The sequence below is a fragment of the Anguilla anguilla genome, chromosome 6 (assembly GCF_013347855.1).
Source record: "Anguilla anguilla isolate fAngAng1 chromosome 6, fAngAng1.pri, whole genome shotgun sequence".
Lineage (NCBI taxonomy): Eukaryota > Metazoa > Chordata > Actinopteri > Anguilliformes > Anguillidae > Anguilla > Anguilla anguilla.
This window is the reverse complement of record NC_049206.1, coordinates 58846989-58867789: the sequence shown is the minus strand read 5'-3', so window position 1 is coordinate 58867789 and position 20801 is coordinate 58846989. Positions and strand designations below refer to the sequence as shown.

Here is a 20801-nt window from a genome sequence, read left to right as displayed (position 1 = left end):
ATGAAACCGTGGGCTCCGTTTTAAGATGGAGAAACGCTTGTGATTGAGTACCGCCTCAGCAACATTTCAACATGTTAAGAGTTCTAACGCTGGATACAAGTCAAGCGCAGCAGATGGCGCCCTTTTAATTAAACCCCTTTGGACAACAGAAAAAAAAAAAAAAAAAAAACTTTTGCAGATTACCAGCCGTGTTCATAAAAGAAAAAATATTTTCTTTTACAATTGCAGCCATCTGTCCCAGAAGAAAACTCTTACCACACCAAACAACTCGAAAGTTGTGCTGAAACCCTACAGGACCGTGCCAAACACTGTTAAAAGTGGCTGTCCCATTGTTGGAGGGAATGGTTGCAGTAGTTTAGCTTTAATCAAATGCAATTAATATAAATATCCAACTAGCAGCTGGCAGCCTGGTGAAAGAACCTTACAGCTGTAGCAGCTAACAGACAGATATAATTAAATATAAAAGCATTCAGCTGTATTAATGAATAAACAACACATAATCACATGTGCCTCTCTCTCACACTGTCACTCTTGCCATCACTCTCTCTCTCTATCTCTCATACACAGGTTACACACACATGAATGCAGGCATTCACCGTTATCATATATGTACAAGCAAACCGCAAAAAACGCTAAACACTTAATTAAACTCGCATGCAATCCCAGAGGTTTCCCAAACGGTTTGCATGCTTAAAGGTGTGACAGCAGTACCAGGTCGCATGTAACGGTGTCCTACCCTGTTGGCCCAGGTAATTCCTCTTTTCCTCGTGTGCTCTCTGGCTCCCCCTGTAGGAACTGCAGTCCTTCACCTCCTTTGGTCAGACTCTGTGGATGGAAAACGAAACGTGGGGATTGAAACTGGGTCGCAGCTGAAAGTTATTACCCCCCCACCCACCTCGTTTTCCAACATCCCAGGAAAAAAAAAAAACAATAACAACAAAAGGTTTGCAGGGCACACATTTTGAGCTAACCGTTCAATCGACTCTACAAAAGTAACTAACTACACCTTTATTTAGCAGACCTATCCAGTGCGACTGACACAGAGTACAGCCTTTACATACAACCCATCAGTAAAGCGGGATATTTCACTGCAGCAATTGAGATGAACCCCGTATGGTGTGAGAGAACAAATACAGTGTATAATTAGTGTGATTAGAACGTTCTTAACTGGACATTCTAATGCTGATGTAACAATCACTTTTGGTAACTGAAACTAACGTTTCAGTTCTAGAATACTAACTTCGAATTTTGGAGAAAAAAAAAAAAAAAAAGGGAAAACAATCTAATCTTCAAAGGGATAAGTAGCTTGCTCAGGGGTACGGCATCAGCACCCGTGTGGGAATCGAACCCGCAACCATTGCTCCGTGTTAATATTCAATAAACAGGGCCAAGGCTGTCGAGCAGGCTACCAAATCCTGGCCTCCAGAAGAAGCTTGTAGTCTCCAAATCATCCCAACAGGCGGAAAAATCCCACAACACCGCCAAAGTATGTAAACAACTACGCACTCTCACGCGCGCAGAGGGGTCACACAATCAGCATTATCCATAAAAGGTCACTCAGAACCGACTTCAGACTGCTGATGCTTATTAAAAAACTGTAATTATTTCTGTATTCCTCGAGCAGAATTTAAAAATTGACCGCCAGTTGGAACAAACCACAACGGCGCAGCTGTAATGAAGAACAGCCATCTATTTTTCCACTTCATATTTCTGTGAATGGCTGCAGATTAGATTCAGCTTGCTACAGTAAGACTGTGTGCTGTACGGCACAACTACAAGCAAATGGTCACCCATTAAGCGATTTTGCGCACTGGACTGGTCGTTATGACATATAACAGACCTCCACATGCTAATGAGCGGAGCATTAAATTCTCCAGTTATGACTGAGCCTCATCCCCCTCAGAAGCAGATATGATTATCAAACACATTTCAACATGGAATTTTTATTTTCCCCCCATACCAACTACGCTTATCTCACTGAAAAATTATGATTCATGTTACATAACTGCTGTTGGCAAAAAAAAATGCCAATTTCCTAATCCTCAGCCCCCACAAAACACACATACCAAAGCTTCTAAAAGCAATATTACTAAACAACCACCTAGCACACACACACACACGCACACGCACACGAACACACACACACACGCACACACATACGTGAGTTTCTTATGCCTCACCACCTGTATAAAAGCAAAAGGTGATTAGCCACTGTGTAAAGCCCTGCTTGAGTGTGTGTGTGTGTATGAGATAAAGGACACTGGCATACCCCTGTGAACAAAGGCTCACTGTAATACATCTCCCAATGTAGACAAAATAGAGGAGACAAGTTTAGAGAAACTCTCATTAAACTACAATATCAATTACCCTCCGTCACACTAATTTGTCTTTTTTGTTAATTTGACTGAACGGTAATTTTTCCGCTCAAGGAGGCAGGAGCTGGCGCCCGAGCCAGGCCTTCGGTTCCAAGGCTGGTTTAAAGCACATCACCGCTGGGCTCTGCTGCTATCCCAGCGGTTTCGTCGCCTCGGGTTTGTTTTACGATAAAGTAACATGCCGTTATATCGCTGCCGCGGTTTCTCTCAGTCACGCTGTCCGACACGCTTTCCTTGGCGCGCGTGTGCGTGCGGGCGGGCGGGCGGGTTCGCCAACGAGCCGTGGAGAGGGCGGAGCAACGAGGTGCAGCGACAGAGGGTTTGTGGGTACCCGCACTTCCATGTCCGGACACGCCAAAGGGTTTTTTTTTTTTTTTTTTTAAACCTGATCATCCGTGACTGGAGGTGGGGGGGCCCACAAATTCATACTTGCACTTGTGTCTACACCTAGTGCTTTCTTGTTGCACTTGCATCTTCATCTTGATGTTGCTGTATCTCTTGTAATTATGCCTCATTTGTAGATTATGACTTGCCTTGCCTCTGACTTGAGGAGCATCTATCAGAAGAAGCGGATCGCTGTGGATTATTTGCTCTCCTGAATGAACGGCATCAGTTTGCGAAGTGTCACAAAAAGGGCGGGAAATACAATTTTTTTTAAAATTCCATGAATAACATTCCCTCCGCATCCCACTTCATTAGTGTCAATTGTGTCTTTAACACCACCTCCTATTGCCAGGTATTTCAGAGATTTGTTTTTTCACCTGGCTCTTTGTTGCCCTTTCATAGGTAGGTATCTCACAGACCCCGCCCATCGCTTGGCAACAACACGATAACCGCTATCATGGATTAGCATTACATTACATTACAGGCATTTGGCAGACGCTCTTATCCAGAGCGACGTACAACAAAGTGTATAACCATAACCAGGAACAAGTATGACGAAAACCCTAGAGAGAAGTACCGGTCCAAGTGCAGGGAACAACCGCATAGTTCAACTTGGACCCTGAAGGTTAAACTGATTAACACTAACATTCGTGGGCCAACTTTGGTTTGGTGGAGATCTGGAAGGGCTTCTACAGCGCAAATACATAATTTAATACACGAGCGTTATTGTTATTGTAGCTAAACGTGGAATTGGAGTGAACTCATCGCCCACCGGAGCGGGGCGGAGTGGGGCGTTGTCTTAACGAATTTGACATGAGGTGCGGTGAGCTCAGACGCACGCTAAACTAGATCCGCTCGTTTTGTTTCCTGTCACGCGAAAGACTGATGCTGCAGGTCACGTGACCTTTCCGCGTCGTTGCCTCTTCTTCGTCAACCTGCTATGCCGCGTTCATGGTTTTGGAGAAAACAAAGCGCTTGGAGTGGGGGGGGGGGGGGGGGGGGCTGGAATGCCGCGGTGTTGCCGAGACATTCCATAACGCAGGCTTAAAATCTTACTATGGGGCAATGGAAAAATCTGCAGATCCCTATTCCCCAAAGGATGGGTAATTCCCCCCAAAACAAAAAACAAATAAACAGACAAAAGAAAAGAGATTACACATGGAAATCGCTTGTTATAAGTAGATAAGTAGATTTTCGTTTTGGCAGGGGGGGGACTATGTACACATTATTCCACTGGAATTCATGTTACTTGTGCAATCATAAAAATCTTTGGATTTTTAACGTTTTCCATTCTTTCTTCTGCCAAGTCATTCACCACAGGGAATGGCAATGAGGGTGTGCAATGTAAGATGTTTTTGTCCTTAAATTCTGGTTAAGGTAGCAGGATTGTTTAAACGTGATATACGTTGGCACAAAATACAAAGCCAGTTCTTGGTGCTGTCAGAATTAATGTTCAGCTGTATTTATAGCGTGAGCGGGCATAGATTTATAGGAGGAGACGTATGAAAAATACTCTTGGGCGAAGCATGCAACCATTAGGCCACATTGTTGCGTTTTTATGGCATCTTTGGTATGTTAGTGGGATTTAGCAGGATGTAAATAGTCTCAGTTTTGGAAGTGGAACACAGAGAATAGTCACATTGAATTCCTCCACTGGCGAAGTACATAAATAAGTTAATTTTTGTTAATGGCTATTGGTTGTAGACCTGGTGACACATTAATTAACCTCTTTATTGATTCATCGAAGAGTAGGCTTTTTGGAACATCATTATTTCAGAATTCCAAGTCAGTGTTCTGGAACTCCATTGCTTTCAGTTACCAGCAGTGATTGCTACATCAGCATTAGAATGTTCAGTTAAGAACCTTTGGTTGCTTCTTCCAGTTGCTGCAGTGCTTTGCCATGACCGTGCAATGATGGAAGAGAGACAAACCAAGCCACGCTTGGAGAGTAGATATATGACCCAACACAAGAGCACAGATCCACGGGAAGAACCCATCGTGCGTAGGAGATATTGGTCTTTATCCTGGTGTGTGTGTGTGGCTTAAAACACACTGTTCATTCTTTAATGTCTTTCCAGTGGAGCTGGATGGGCAGCATCCACAGTGAAGCTGTTCATGCAAGATTGACAGACAGGGACCAGGGACATCAAAAGATGTCTGTCAAGATTATTATTATTTATTTTTTTCAGGGTGCAATTGAGTGCAACAGACCTCCACACTTTCCCATAAGCTAAGAGCTCCAGCAGAGAGATGCTTGGGCAGGGGAACAGGTTTTTCCCATTCATGCAAATGGCAGAGGGCCAGCCAATCCTCTGTCAGAGGGGGCGTGGCCTGAGACCCCAGCTCCAGTGTGTGATGCCTTGTCTCCTGGTAGTGATGTCACTTTCCTTTCCAACCATTTGACCGTGTGAACATGTATAGATTTTCCACTGGTGACGAGTGTTCTGTCTACATGATGAATCTGCATTTGTAATTTATGGAAAGAAAACAACATTTCAACCAATCAATGGAGCACGCCTCTGGAGCATCCATTATATGATACATGTGGGTAGAAAGTCAATGACATCAGACATACAATGACTAAGAAGCCATTAGTTACGCTACAATGCGGAGTTCTGTTCACATGCAGTGTAAATTAACATTCTGCCATGTTTTAATTTGTGTCGGCATTATATTTGGCTATTATGCTAATACGCTAATTACAAACTAAATGTTTCTCAATAAATAAAAACTACTGCCTGGGGCTTGTCCCGAAAATAGTTTTTTTTGTTAACCAAGTGATTTATCTTGGCTGCTTCTACCACTGCTGCTGCTACTGCTGCTAAGACTTCTACAACTATTAGTAGTTTGAATGCGTTTTTCTTACTGGAGTATATATTACATTTTTCTTTTTAATTAGCTATACTAATTAACTAGATTTACGATTCCGAAGACACAAACTGAGGAAACCGGAGCTAACCATACAAGCTTAAATTTACACTCGGATGTCAACACGAACGCTGGGCTACTCGGTTAGCCATGATGTACGGCCAAAATATGAATTCCTTCTCATGAAGAGCATTAATCATTGAGTTGCTAATCAAAGCAAGATGATGTGGAACTTTTGAGAAGTGCCTGGAATCCCATATTCAGTTTTTAAATCAAACTGAAAAGGAACAAATATTGTTGTGCATGAATGACCTAATGCGCAGAAAAATAGCCAGCAGTCTGTGCTCAGTTTAGATTTAACTCTGGAGAGAGTTGAATGAACACTTTTCATTTTTGACAAGCGAGAGACTGGCTTTGATTTCAGAGAGAGGTACGGCACCAAACGTAGATACGAATTTACAGCTCTGTCGAGTTTTGACCAGGTTGATCCTTCTTGGCACAGACTAAACAGGTGGTAAATTTAAAATGACATTGGACATTTCGTGTGTTAAGCAGGAAAGCCTGAACCAGCAACCAAAGGTGCCAAGATCAGCAGCATTATAAATCAATTGTTTTCTCAACATTAATAAATGTTAGTAAATGCACTGTAAGGACATTCCTGAGCTGGGCTTTTATGCAAAAACAAAAACAGATGCAGATGCAATGTACGCCACTTTATAAATCAGGAAGCTCTGGCTTCCTCTTAGAGAACCCTTTCTCTTATATTTAGTAACATTGGAATGAACACTAATGATGCATCTACTAGTTTATAATGCATTTATATGCATGCCATATTCTAAATGAGAGCATAATCTTTAGGCTTTCCATTCAATAAACTGTTTCAAACCCGTTTTGAAAATGGTTTAGAATGAATTATAGAACATTAATATTTTTTGTATAATGTTTATTCATGCATAAACTCGTTGTTTGTACGATACTTTATTCTGAGGCAGAAACATTGCTTCTGCTGAAGCCATTGCTCTCTGAAATTTGTGCCTCTCTCTCAATAAATCATAACAAAGATTTAGCTTCTCTGGTAGCAACCAAACAAAGCAACAAAAAAAAAAACAAACAAACAAACAACAACAGCAAATGTTAACTTAAAGACCATCAAACTGGGATGATGCCCGCAAGACGGAAACAATCCTGTTCAAATTGCTTACGACCTTGTGTAACTGAACTTGTTAAAAATGTAGTTACCTGAAATTATAATATGAAATTGGCCAGGTTGCTGGTAAATGAACACACATTAATTGTGTAGGGAGCAGGAGCAGCAAACCACTTCATCCTCATTTAACGAAGGGAAACAAGTCGGAAAGTAAAACTGCCGTCGAGCTCCCTCCACTTTGGAATGGATGTTATTCTGGGACAAGCGCGTGCAGCCAACGGAAATGTTTTTCAAATTGGTTACAAATATGCCAGAGTGTTTTTTGGCTACCCGCTGGTCTCTGTGCGGGTTGCACGTTAATTTTCCACCAATAAAAACCAAACTGCTTTAATAGCAGAGCCGTCTACGTGCACCTAACCATACCCGTACCTTCTATTCAGGGTGCAATCGCAAAAAGCACCAAACAGCAAAACACGCTAACAGCATTAATTCACAGGAATACCGAAGTTCAAAAATCATGGGAGGCCCATTTATATTTAATAAGCGTAAATATTAAAGTTGCCGTTTTTTTTCTTACATTACAGTGGTTCAGTAATGAGGCTAAATATAAACAAACACAGCAAAGTGAGCTCATGGCAGACACTCTTTGTGGAAGCCTTGTGGCCAGAGAGCAGGTCGAAATTGACTGAACAGGTCTAATGAAGGGTCCTCCTGGCTGGCAGGTCTTTGGGCCCAGCTGCGTATGGAAAGATTTAATAATAATGAGAGATTTTTAAAGGCCGTTCCGCGTGGGGAAGACGGGTGCCAGGTCGGACAAAGAACGCCTTTGAGACGTTTGGGGGAAAAATGTCACACTTACAGCTTATGGTTTATATCAGAGCACTTTGGCAGAAGGGATATGACATTTGAGTTTAGCACAAAGTGTCAGATAATACAACCCGCCCCCCCCCCCCCCCCCCTTCTCCACACCCAAGAATATTATGCGACAAGAAGGCTAGTAACTATCAGGGAAAAAGCTGTTAGCAATTATATCAAACATGATGTAACCCCGATAGCTGAGCGTTGTAAACAAGGCCAGTGCAACCCTCGCTCCAGGAGAGCTCTGGAAGAGAAGGCACCCTGAGTTTAAGACCAGTAAAGGGCTTCTTGACAACCCACCCACCCCTCTTTACCTTCCCTATTCTAACTCAAGAGCGATGCACCGACATCACTGCGACGCGTGCGCATTCAGACAGAAGTCCCTTTCTCCTTTAATTGTGAGGTGGCTGCGAGAATAAGACGGGGAACATTCGGTTTAATCTTTTCGAGGCAATGAAGGCTTTGGCGAGGAATGTACCGGAGTCTCATAGAGCCGGAACAATGAATCCACTGTGTGTCCCGAACCAGACTCAGCTGGAACGCCCGAGGTGGGGGGGGCGGGGGGGGGGGGGCGGGGCGGGGGGGGACTCTGGCCGCAAACAGCGAGGAGTCATCCGAGTTTTTGGGTGTTAGCCTTCGCTGCTTCAGCCGCTGCTCTTCATCTTCTGCATCATCAGGTGCCAGGCTTTATTTTGGCGGGATTAGCCTGTTTCACGCCGCAGGTGCCGACGGTTCGAATAATCAGCCGTTTTTTTTATTTCTCTTGCCACTTTAGAGTCCTGCAATTTCAGAATGAACACCCGTCGCTTTATTTGATGAGCTCGTCAAAAAACGCTTGCCGACACCTTTTTGAGTAAAATTGCTTCTGATTGGTTGTCCCATTCCTTGACAGAGAAATTTCTCAGAAAGATAAACCTGAATTTTGTCCCAGAAAGGAAAGTGAAGGTGGTGTAAGGTAACTGCAGAAGAGTATGACCTCATGCAGAAATTCTCAGTATGGATCTTGGTCTGTTCAACTGCAGTGAATACGCACATTTCTCGCGTTCTGTTTATGACAGAAGTGTGGTGTTTTTTTTGTTATAAAGATGGTTTCGTAATGCTACGTCCAACTCTCACGTCTAATTTACGCAGACTGGTGGAGTACCTTGCTCCCTAATGGATGAATGTGATTTACATGCTTTCAAACTTCTGTTTATGTGATATTTTGAAAGGGAAAAGTCTTTTTCGGCAAGATTATTCTTAGGAGGGTTCAGACACTAAGATGGCACTAAACAACAATGGCTAGGTAACGGTCACAGAAGCTGGGTGCTTTCATTGTGAAAACTGTTCCAACACACACTCAAACCTGGTCATGTGACTTAGGGAAATGGACAGTCATGTGACCGGAACGGGAAATGGAATCCAGGTCAGACACAGTTGCTTCCCTCTAATAGAAACAAGGGCATAATAATAACATGCCTTGATGTCGTGGCAAATAAAGCGGACTCATGGAAATGATATGAAAACTTTGTCTTATACTGTAAGGGCTCCTGATCCCCGCCCCCCCCCAAGATAAAAACAGATGACTTGTGACAAGGCCAACGGATTTCTGCCTGTTCAGCAGATCGTTATTGAGGCCAGAGCTGCTGACTATGAGGATGTGAGGATTGAAGCAGCATTTAAGAATGCGAAACTGCATCTGAACCGTAAATAATTATGGCAGAATGTGACCGTATCTTTCCTGGTGTGTAACTGGGTTTTAACTTCTTCGAGGATTGTTTTTTTTTTAAATTTTTTTTTTTACACTCGTTACTTTTTAAAGTTGTTTTCTTACGGAGGACGTGCCATTTGTTTACAGAGTTTTCCGAAAATCCAACATTACGACTGAAAATAATTTTCTAACCAGATGCCTTGAGCTAAGGTGGCCTACACAGCTTATATTATCGTAAACATTATCAGTTTATATACAGATGGAATATTTACTGAAAGTTATTCAGGTTCATTTCCTTACTTAAGGCGGAACGGGATACGAACATGCAGCCTTCTGGTTTCAAGCCCAGTTCTGTGTACGCTGAGGTTAAGTCCCACCCGCTGCAGGAGACGGGCTCATTTGAACCTTTCAACATTCTCTCTGTAGAAATTGTCATGAAATTTCAGTAAGACGACAACTTTCAGCTTTTTATGAAAACACAGTTTTCACTACCGATCTTGCGCAAACTGCCTTCCTGAATAAGAAAAAAAATTGAAACTTTAGCATATATTTGTGCATGAAAGTCAAGCACAAATAGCAACCTGAGTCCTGGCCTAAATATATCATCTGTAACAGATCCCCAGTCCTTGTTTGTGGGCTGCTGGTCATGTGGATATTTCGAAAATCCACAAACATTTAATCTGGCCCTTGAACGGGGCAGCGGCTCTACCCAAACTGTGCCATAATATTTGGACGGTGTCCTGCGATATTTGAACACCCTTTCTAGGCCCCTAATTCATTGTCATGTCCAAATGTACTGTAATACTGTACCACTGAGGCAGTTGTGTTTTCCCCCACTGAAGCCCACAGGAAGTTCAGTAGCCTCTAATATGGCAGCTCAGAGTAACCGCAAATGGCACTTTGAGCCATCAGTGGTCAGGCTCGCCTGTGATTGGATGGCGGATTCGCAGGGCGAGTCTTTGATTATGAACGGCTTGGCATCTACCGCAAACGCGAGCCCCACTGTATTTCACCCCAACACCCCGAGCGGTTAAACAGACCAATGAAAAGCCAATAAATCAAAATGCTCAGGGACCACCTTTCGTGAGAGGAGGTGCTTTTCCCGTTCCTTTTTCACCGTTATGTTCCGTTCCCTCTCGCATCATATTAACCCTTTGGAAGTGTAGGCTGTTTGGAACGTTTTCTCAAAATCCTAAGTAAGTGTTCTAGAACTCTCAATTACCAGCAGTGGTTGTGACATCAGCAGAGTAGAGTGTTTCTTTTGGGTGTCTGATTGGTCAGTATGTTCCCAAATCAACTGTTGTCCGCCACAAAGACTTCATCCCCAAAGTAAAGAACGCAGTTCACAACGACTACAACCCTCCAACGATTTGCTTGTTTTTCTGAACAAAAATTGAAATGACAAAAATAGATGTTTTGAGAAAGCAAGCTATAGAGGAAGTGTAGAGGAAGGAGACAGGAATGCTTTGAAGGGCGATTTTTGATGCTTTTTGCTTTTGTCAGCAGGCAGATCTGCTAACTGTCCATCTGTTTCTGCCTATGAGGCTGGTCATGGAAAATACCCTGGCAGCAGCCACACAGCTTCAGGGGATCTCTCCCCCCCTGCCCTGCACTCTTCCCTCTCTCACTGTATCATCCTTCCTGTAGTTCTCTCTTCTCATCCATCCTCCAATCCCATTTTTTCTATCATCCATCCTCCAACCCCCTTACACACTGTCTCTCTCTCTCTCTCTCATCCATCCCCCAATCCTCTCTCACTAACTTTTTGCCAGTTTTGAGTACTCTCCATTGTCCTACATTGACTTTGATGTTATTTAGTGACCAGCAGGGGGTGCTGATGAGTGATGGGACATGACACCCCCCTCCCCCTCGGTAACACTGCAGCCAATCACGTGTCACCTTGCAGGGCCAGCCAGCCAGCCAGCCAGCCAACCACAGTTGGCACGGACGCAGTCTGAGTTTGCTGCCAGACCAAAGGGCCTCATCTACACACCTGGCGGGGGACCTGGCATTAAGTGAAAGGACCTGGCATTGAGTGATTGTAGCTTTTAAAATCGACAATTGTGTGTTGCCCTTATGGGGCTACCAGCAACAGTTGGCCCTGGCAAGGGCCTGGTCCAAGGCTGTGGGGATCACACAGTGGTGGAGAGCTTCTAACTGCCGACTTAAGAGCTCGGTAGAACACAGTTCTTTGGACCAAGATGAAGTGTGGTAGCAGGGTCCAAATACGCACGCAGCAAAACGTCCTCTTTAGCATGTTTACAACCCGTAGACCCGGCAGTTCCCACCAGCTACTTTCCACCATCCACTCTATTTGCCAGAGGAGGTTCAGGGATGATCGGGCAGGAGACTGAAAGCAGAAAAGTCCTCTCCAGCTCAATGTTACCGCCATTCCGCTTCGCCCTGACCGTTTCAAACAAACCACATTTAGTGGGCCTTCCTCTTCTCGCAGTGAACTTGAGGTTCCAGTGAACTCCATTTCCATATTTTATTTTTTGTTTCGTGGTGAGATTCTGGGTTACCAGAGTTTCCAGAGTAGTCATCTTGACATAAATATTTGATGAAATTTCACAAGACGACACAAATGCCACTGTGGTTATCTTCTGGATGTAAAAAATCAGTTTTTGTAAAAAGAAAAAATCTGCTCGCATGGAACCCACAAAGATTCGAATTTAAACAAACAGTCATTCTGTTGAAGCACATTTTCTGAGCTTTCCCTGATTGCAACTGCTGTAACTGACTCTTGTTTCCCCCCTGCCCCCCCCCCCCCCCCCCCCCCCCAAAAAAAATCCACTGTGCTCAAAAATGACACGTTCCTGAGAGCTAACTTCACAACAATTACGGCAATTCGTTCTTTTCGCATACCTACAAATTTTCGGAGGTGACATTACGGTCAAAGCAGAATGCGAATCTTATTACCTGACATCACCAATTCCTTCCAATTTTTCACTGGCACAGGACCTTGTGTTTGGAATTGAAATTTTGTCAGTGCTTTACAAAATAAAAAATTTAAAAAAGGAAAATGGCTGGCCTTTTCCTGGCATACTGTCAGGATATGGCCCAGTCAAGGACGCTGCAGAGGCTGCTGCTGCATCCAAGCTGACGAAGCTTGAAGACAAAGAGAGCAAAAAGGGACTGGCTAAGACTGAAGAACTCTTCCCTCCTCTGCAGCTAATTCACAGAGACCACCCGTGCACATAATTTTTGTCGACCACATTTCTCTGGGCAATAACTCCTCGGAGGGTGGGTGGGTGGCGGGGTGGGAGGGGGGGGAAGCAGTTGCAGCCACAGCCTTTTTGCAGTAACTTTTGAACTCCCAGCTAAGCGTTTCTTCCGCGAATCCCAGCAACATGTGCAGCCCCTGCTGCAGTTAACGTATGGCAGCAGGATGGGTTGGTTGCCAGGGGAAATGGGTCACACAAGGTAAGCAAAAAAAAAAAAAAAAAAAAGGGGGAAGTCATGGCTGATGGTTTGTCCTATTTTTTTCCTGGTGTTTTAACAGGACCTAAGATTTTCATATATTTTGAATTCCGAAGGTTTAATAGGGGACCCGATCATCAGTGCTTCATTATGTCCTGTGAATGCGAGACCACTGCCAAAACACTTTCTGTGAAAAAGCAGCAAATATTGAGCTATTCAAAACAGCTGTCCTTAAATTGAGGTAAAACTCATACACACACGCATACATACACTACCCCATAAATTTTCTCTTCTTTTTTTTTGACAACAAGCTTTGCCAACTTTCTCTACAGCACTGGTATAAAGCACTATATCGCCAATATTCTGGTTTAGGACCCGAGAAATCAAGTCCCAACAGCAGCTCTTCACTGGATGACAAGTGGCAGGACCGTGATATAGCAGGGTAGGGATCATGACTAATTGGACTGCAGGTTCAAATCCCATTTTGGGACACAGCCATTGTTCTCTCCAGCGTGGTACAGTTAATTTCAATGGCTTTTTGTAAATGTCCATCTGTACAGATTTAAATTAAATGAAAAAAAAAAACATTTTGCCCTGCTATTTCTGGAAAATAGCAGTAATATTTATAATATTATACATGAGTAATTTTGCGAAACACCTGTGGAAAAACATGCGTATGTATCTGTGTACATACACACTGTTATATATTACCTTATATTTGTGAAAACCGTATTTCGGCTTTTGAATGGAAGACACTGTACAAATGACTGTAATTAGAAAGCGGAAGAATTGCTGACTGGGGGACGACTCGGCGACATCTGACTCGCAGTGATGTCACGTGAAACGGTCACACCAGCATCTTTCTAGCATCTGGTGAGCAGGAGGAGCAGATCCTGACTCCTGAATATGTTACAAATGCTAAAAAAATTTCTCCCAATGAGCACACACACTTCTGTAACACACACACACACAGACCTTTCTTTACATTACAGGCACAAGGCAGGTGCACTTATCCAGAGCTACTTCAACAGCTTTTAAGCTTCATTCATTTAATATATACAGCTGGGTGTATACTGAAGCAATACAGGCTAAGCACCTCGCTCAAGGGTACAACGCCAGTGTCCTACCCGGGAATCGAACCGGCAACCTTTAGGATACAAGCCCAGTTCCCCGTCTAACATATTATACCGCCAACCTGTTTTTCCAGAACCTTCTTCCCAGTTTCACACCCCTGCTCTCCAAACAGGGAATGCTTAATGTCGGAGTTCAGCGATGATGCTGTCATCGCCCAGTCACCCGCCAGAGACGCCGGCCAGCTCAGCTATCGATACTCTCTATCTGCAGCCACACACGGTTTTTATATTAGCGATGAACGAATGCTTCCATTTTTCATTTCACCGTACTCAGACCGTGATAACACGGTTTAAAAAGCGGTCCATTCATACACAGCTGGACATGTACTGAAGCAATGCAGGTCGAGCACCTTGCTCAAGGGTACAACGGCAGTACAATGAAAACCTGGGAATCGAACCTGTGACCTTTATGTTACTAGACCAGCTCCTTTTACCCATTATACTACACTGCCATTGTTTTTAACTGTTTCAGAAGACCCCATCATAAGCGTTATGTAATTTTAAAAAATAATAATAATTTTAAATAAAAAACTTCTGAAATATTTCCAAAAATCCATATATTGTCATTACATATCAAGTCTGGTACCCCATACAGTACAGTTCAAGAACCCCCCAGGCAGCCAAAAAAACCCGAGTCAAAACCCCAGGAGAAAAAGCGAAAATGTGATGGGCAAATTTCCAATGACCCAGTCATTCCAAAATTCAAACCTACTTCCAATCACCCAGTCGTTCTGAAATTCCAAACTGACTTGACTAAACCGCAGACACGTGACATAAAGCAAATGACTCAGGTTTCCAGTTAAGCACGCTGAAGAGAAAGACACTCACCAACTCAGCTGGAGCCTGGCTTGCATCAAATCCCCAGCTAATTCCAGCTAAGAGAAGGAAAAGGGTCTAACTCCACAACACGGTCGCATTAATTAGACCGTTTGCTAAACAACTGAGCTTCCTCAGGCTGCACGAAACCCAGAGTTACCCTCTCAAAGCAGCCGTTTCAAACGAACACAGGTCTGCCAATCACACACAGGTGTGCCTCTCAATTAACGACTTGCCATGAGCACCTGGAGGCAATTAGCAGAATTAAGGCTGAGCTCTGTTTCATTTAACTAACAACACAATGGAAAAATCTCATTTACCCTTGTTTTCTTAGGCCATTCAGCAGACTCTCTCATTCAGGCTACATTTTCTTCTTCCTCTTTTACACTACATTTTATACTTTTTTAAATAATATTTTACAAAAGCAATTCCTGTGAGCTATTTTCCTGGAGAGTAAAACAGCTGTGCCCCACATAGGAATCAAACCCACAGCCTTGGCATTACAAGCCCAGTTTTCTAACCACTACTGCGGTTTGATTTCACAGTGTACATATAAAGGGGGGGGGGGGGGGGGGGTGTCAAACTGAATCCCAAAAGGGGGGGGGGGGGGAGGGGGGCATAGTGTCTGCAGGTTTCTGTGCTTTCCTTTCAATCAGCTGCCAATTAAGACTTTGAGAACCAGGTGTGTGGATTCCTTAGCCAATCAATGACTTAAATGAACCACTGGTGCCCCCCACTGATTGGGTATATTGGCCAGCACTAGTCTCTCATCGGGTTAGCGCTGGTCTCTGATTGGGTATGCTGACCAGCAGCACTCTCCGATTGGCTCTGTTGGACTGTGTCTCTCCAGACCAAAATAGCAGCGGTCTGTTGCCAGCATATTCCCTCGTCCGTCTTGATTAACCCAGCGGGATTTCCTCCTGTGGAGCCCAAACTTAATTGGAAAAAACAACCAATGAGGCAACAAGAAGCCTGGGAGATGCTTCTTCCCTTCCCCTCTCCTCACAGAAACAGAGTACACTGCAACTACGCTGAAAATATTAAGGCTTAAAAAAAAAAAAAAATTTTACGCATCTGAGACGGGTAAGCATGTAAGGATTGTGTATCAGGTCCGGACAAGACTGAACACAAACTCGTGCAAAGTTCTCCTGGCATGATTTTAAGAACCCCATTCATGCGTAATCGTTGATGACAGCGCGTGGAGAAGTACTGTGAAAGGTCCAGTATTGTAAAATTGAAAAACCCTCGTTCATTTTAATGCTAGCAACAATTTTCCAAAATATATTTAATATGTATTCATATAAACTTCATTCTATTTCTATAAAGTTTTTTGGGGGGATGTTAATGAAATGTAATGTGATACAAAATGTCGTGGATATTTTCTTTATTTCGCTGGCTGCCCTACCTTACTGGGTTTTTTGTTAATGTTTTCATGCAACCGGGTGGGAGCATCCTTATTGTTACTTGGTGACTAATTAATTTACACAAAAACAAATGGAATTGAGTTTTGGGCGTGTACTTGTCTGGTCCAAGTCTGGCCCAAAAACGCAAGAAAATTCCCAGAATCAAACGTGAGCAGCCAGTGAAGGTTCTCCAGGGCTTCTCCTTCTAAGCTGAGTCTATGTGCATCTGCTGTCTGTGAGCCAAAACGGTAAGTAAAGGGTTCCACCACACCCCCCAAAAAATAAATAAAAAATTCTTCCTCCTTCAAAACCACAGCAGTTCAGACCAAAGCCCGTTATTATTTCAGTGTCTGTTAGGAATGTGTAATTATTTTCATTTCAGAGTAAATCCACAGTGAAGACATGCCTAATTAGCTCGGTGTGAATTTCCCACTGAGCCGCATGCCCTCCCACAGCTCTGCAGACGCATCCGCAAGGTTTCGCGAGAGGATCTGGGGAAAAAGGTTGCTTAGCTCTCTCTCCGATCGTTTACCGCACTTAATGACCCAACATTTCATCAAAAACGGAAAGATTTGACCTGGGGGGGGAATAAGAATGCTTCAAGGCACATAAATGTCCCCAGATGTGGAATCTCATTGAGCCCTCTGGCGGTCCGTTCCAATAGGCCAGGGCCGGAGCGATGCTGACGGGACGGATGACCGCACACCTACCCCCACCGCACGGTGATCGCTGTGGACCCACTCGAATTTAACCGGGAATGTGAGGGGGGGGGGGCGCGTGTCCCGGAGGGGGGGGGCTTGTGTTTCTGCGCTCCCGTGTTCTCTGGTCGCTCAGCATGGGGTACGAGCTGGAGACAGCTCCTGAGGTTTCGGGGAACACAGGACTGGGAAAGGTCAACGATCGGAATAATTTAGTCACGACTTTGATAAATATGCCACGGGTTGATTTCGGTCCGTGATTATTTTTATTTATTTATTTATTTATTTCCTTTCTTAATGATGTAAATTCCGATGTATTTTTTTTTTCCTATTCAGTGTCACAGAGGCATTGCAAATGAGTGATAATGAAAACCATAAATTGTTTTGGACGGATTCCTGCGAGACCGTTGTCCTGACGTCCGCAGCGAAGGTGGGGAGCTGTCCAAGAGTGTGAAAATTACCATACAGTTGGACGAAATCTGAAAGGAAATTAAACACAACCTCACTTCAGTTTTTTTTTTTTTTTTTGTGAGGACATTTCAGTAAAGTAAATGAAAATTTAGCAGTTTGCCTGACATAAGAGGTGGTTTGCCGTCCAAAATCCAAACAGCTAATTTAGCGGAGAAACCTGGGAATGAGACTTGCGATCTTGTACCGTTTATAAGTGTGACATTATAGAGCAAACCCCATTATTTTGGGGTTCAGTGATGACAGCTTCATCCACCTTGTAATAGGTGGAACAGCAGTCAGTCACAATGAAAGGTCACGGCAGTTTACGGAACATGAACACTGACAGTTCCTGTTTCTTAAAGACAGATCCTCAGTAGCTGTTGGAACAAACACGGGGCCATTATGATAATTATCTCTCACTTACCCTCCCTCTTCCTCTCTCTCTCTCTCTCTCTCTCTCTCTTCCTCTCTGGCAGGTCCAGTGGAAAGTATTAGCATTCTATCGTCGACACTTAAATAAAAAATTTTTTTTGAAGTTTTAAAGTATTTCCTAACTTTAAAAAGTGAGCCACTGAAAGACACCCTTGTTGCTGGAGCCACGTTCTGGTTCTGAGGGCATCCGTCTGAAACACAAGCCTAATGGTGCCGGCGAAAACCAATTTGCGGTGAAGGAAACTACAACAGAACACACCTCAAAAAGATGGAGGTTTTTTTTCCCCAGTCAGTCTGAATGATGATAGAAACCTAGTCTTTCACGTGGGTTTAGCCACAGCTACATTGCGAACGGTCCATTTTTTAGCAAACAATCACCTACATTAACGTCCGTGGTAATTCATTTTCACACGAATGTTCCTCAAGACTTAGCTTACATGCGCCACACTCTGCATGGCCTTTTATTAAAACCAACAAAAGGAATTCATGTTTTGCCGAACTAAAGATTTAGGGACAAGTCGCGGCACATCGGGCCGGTAAGTCACACGAGCACCATGCGGAAAGTATGCTGTTTACGTTCTGGCACCAGGAGAGAACCCGGCCTTTTCATCAAGCTGAACATTTAACACAATTTTACACTGGGCCTCGACAACTGGCTATAAGTCAGTTGAGCGGAAATGTCTCGTGTTCTCACTCTGGATTTGAAGATTTGATGAGTTTGACTCTTAGAGACCACAGAGCAGCCATCAGCGAACGTTCTAAAGTTCGGTAGTTCACACCAAGCAAAATTTCTCTCTGAAAACCGTTTTTATTTGCTGAGGGTTTTTTTGGTACGAACTGGCGTTAACTCTCAGCTCTAAATATCAGGGTCCGTTAGAAGCCAGCTTCCAGTCCTCTGGAAAGATGGAGGAAATGACATCACTGTTTTATGAACGGCCAACGGTTCTGGATGGCAGGCAGCCTCTCGTCTACACTCTGTTCTTGAATGCCACCTCCTCCCACAACCGAAAAAAAAGAGAGGGGAAAAAATCAGAACGTAATATAAACAAAGAAAAAACCTGAGTTTCCATTCAGCTGAAAGCCATTAATTAAACTCACTGTGATGTACGGGTTGGACACTGCTCCTCCTCCCATTCATCTGTCAGCAGTGAAGGCTGCGCTGCAGAACGCTCTGACCATGCATAACCGTAACACACAGAGCGATGCGTCACTCAGCAGGAAGAGTTAGTCTGTCCTGTCTTACTCATGGTCTCCTGGGGAGTGTGTGTGCATGTATTCGTGTGTGAGTGTGCGTGTGCATGTGCATCCATGTGTGTGTGTGTGTGTGTGTGTGTGTGCAGGTGCATGTGTGTCTGTGTGAACTTTTTTTTGGAATGTTATTTTCCTTAAAAGAGATTCATAGCTGCTCTTGCATTGTAAATCAGAAACAATGTAATGTGCTGTGTGTCCAGCTGGGTGATGAGACTGAGATCCGTGTCAAACAGCTCCCTGATTGGTCTCCATCTAACCAATAAAAAGGGTCGAACCATCCCTAAAATTTTTCGCAGTTCCCTGGGTGACCTGGCAAAGGGGGTTCTCAGCGGTTTGACGGCTCAAACCCGGACTCTCCTGGAGAGTGGTGCCGTGTGCAAAACACAACACACGGCACAGATACAGCCAATCAAATTCAAGAGCCGGGAGCAAGCGGCCAATGAACAGCAGAAGCGCCCTGGGGACCACTGGAGGTTTTAAGAGGATGACTTGTAGACTAATAACGGAAGCACGTTGAGGCTCCCAAATTCGAAATCAGATAGATTGAAACCCGAATACTGGCTCATCAATCTACTCATTAATCTGTCTGAAACGGATATCGAGAACCCCTTTGGACATGATCCCGTTTGGATGGGAACCGTGAGAACGGCCAGGACAAAAACGAGGGAACAGCTTCCCCAATATCTTTTTTTTGGGAATGTTACTGTAGTGATTAAAGATTGCACACAGTTCACATTAAAGCAAAGGTCGAACAAGGTCAAAAAAATTAGATGGCTGCTTTCCGCAACTTCTGTTCATGACGCAAGATATTTTAAGTGTTCGCAGATAACGGAGACCACGGCAGCCCTTCAGTAGTTCCCGAAACACCAAAAGTAAAACACAGTCATTTCAAAAACCTCCTCAAAATCATCCCAGAAGCCGATTGGCTTTCTGATCTGAACCTTAGTAGTCACGGTGTGCATATATACGTCATCTCCACGTTCCAACTGTACGGGTACAAGCTCCTTTTAAAATACAGGGGGAAAATCTACACCTGTGCTGCCTGGCTTACAGTGATCGGAGGCACTGCTGGTAACGATTTATTGGACTCACTGTTTGTCCTCAGTAGGCTTAACTTTTGGAGGAGCTTCAGAAGTTAAGCCATTTAATGTCAGATTAGATCATTTATGCTCAAGTCTGGAATTTCTGAATACTCCCCCTCCCCATCATTTGAAGGTCATTAAGACGTATCGTGGCGAAGGATCGAGGCTGGAAATCAAGGAGCGAAAACTTCCAGGCGGACGCTGCAAATCATTCTGCACCTGAATAAAACCGTATGAACCGACCAATGGAGGGAAAGAACAGCCGGGGGGTTTTACTGCTGCACACGCGTCATCCCTCTCCTTTGAGAGAGCGTCTGTCGCTTCAGATTTCTCTCTAGGGGAGTGGGTGTCATGAAGCGTACACCGGCGATCGCCAAAACACTGGTGACTTGGCATCGCCAGTTTGACGATTCTGTCATCAGACTCAATGGGGGGGGGGGGGGTGGGGGGGGGGGCTATGGCAGTATCCTCACTTGTCAGACTCACGGTGCTATAAACCCGACCAGATTATCGCCTGACGTGTGATAATCCTGCCCTAAATTCAAGGGATGAGTTCGGTTAATGAACCAGAGGTCAGGCAATTTCTCTGAGGAGCTCATGATTGTGTGTGTGTGTGTGAGTGTGTGAGTGTGTGTGTGTGTGTGTGTGAGTGTGTGTGTGTGTGTGTGTGTGTGTGTATGTGCCTGGATCCAATCGGAGGCTGCGGTCCGAGCCAAACTCTCTCTCTCTAGGTGACCTTTAAGAACGCTGGCGAAGTCTCAGCTGGACTAATCAGATTGCAGTAATCTCATAAA

General features: G+C 44.1%; 1 long non-coding RNA gene across 1 annotated transcript in view; it reads right to left on the bottom strand.

Annotated features, from left to right (window-relative positions):
• The window catches only part of LOC118230707, a 28486-nt gene extending 13657 nt beyond the window's left edge, over nt 1–14829 (bottom strand). The window contains exons 1-2 of the long non-coding RNA XR_004765907.1: nt 14704–14829; nt 737–825 (exon numbers count right to left, since the gene is read on the bottom strand). This is a non-coding gene — a long non-coding RNA (uncharacterized LOC118230707). The remainder of the gene's footprint in view (nt 1–736; nt 826–14703) is intronic.
• Between the last annotated feature and the right edge of the window lie 5972 nt (nt 14830–20801).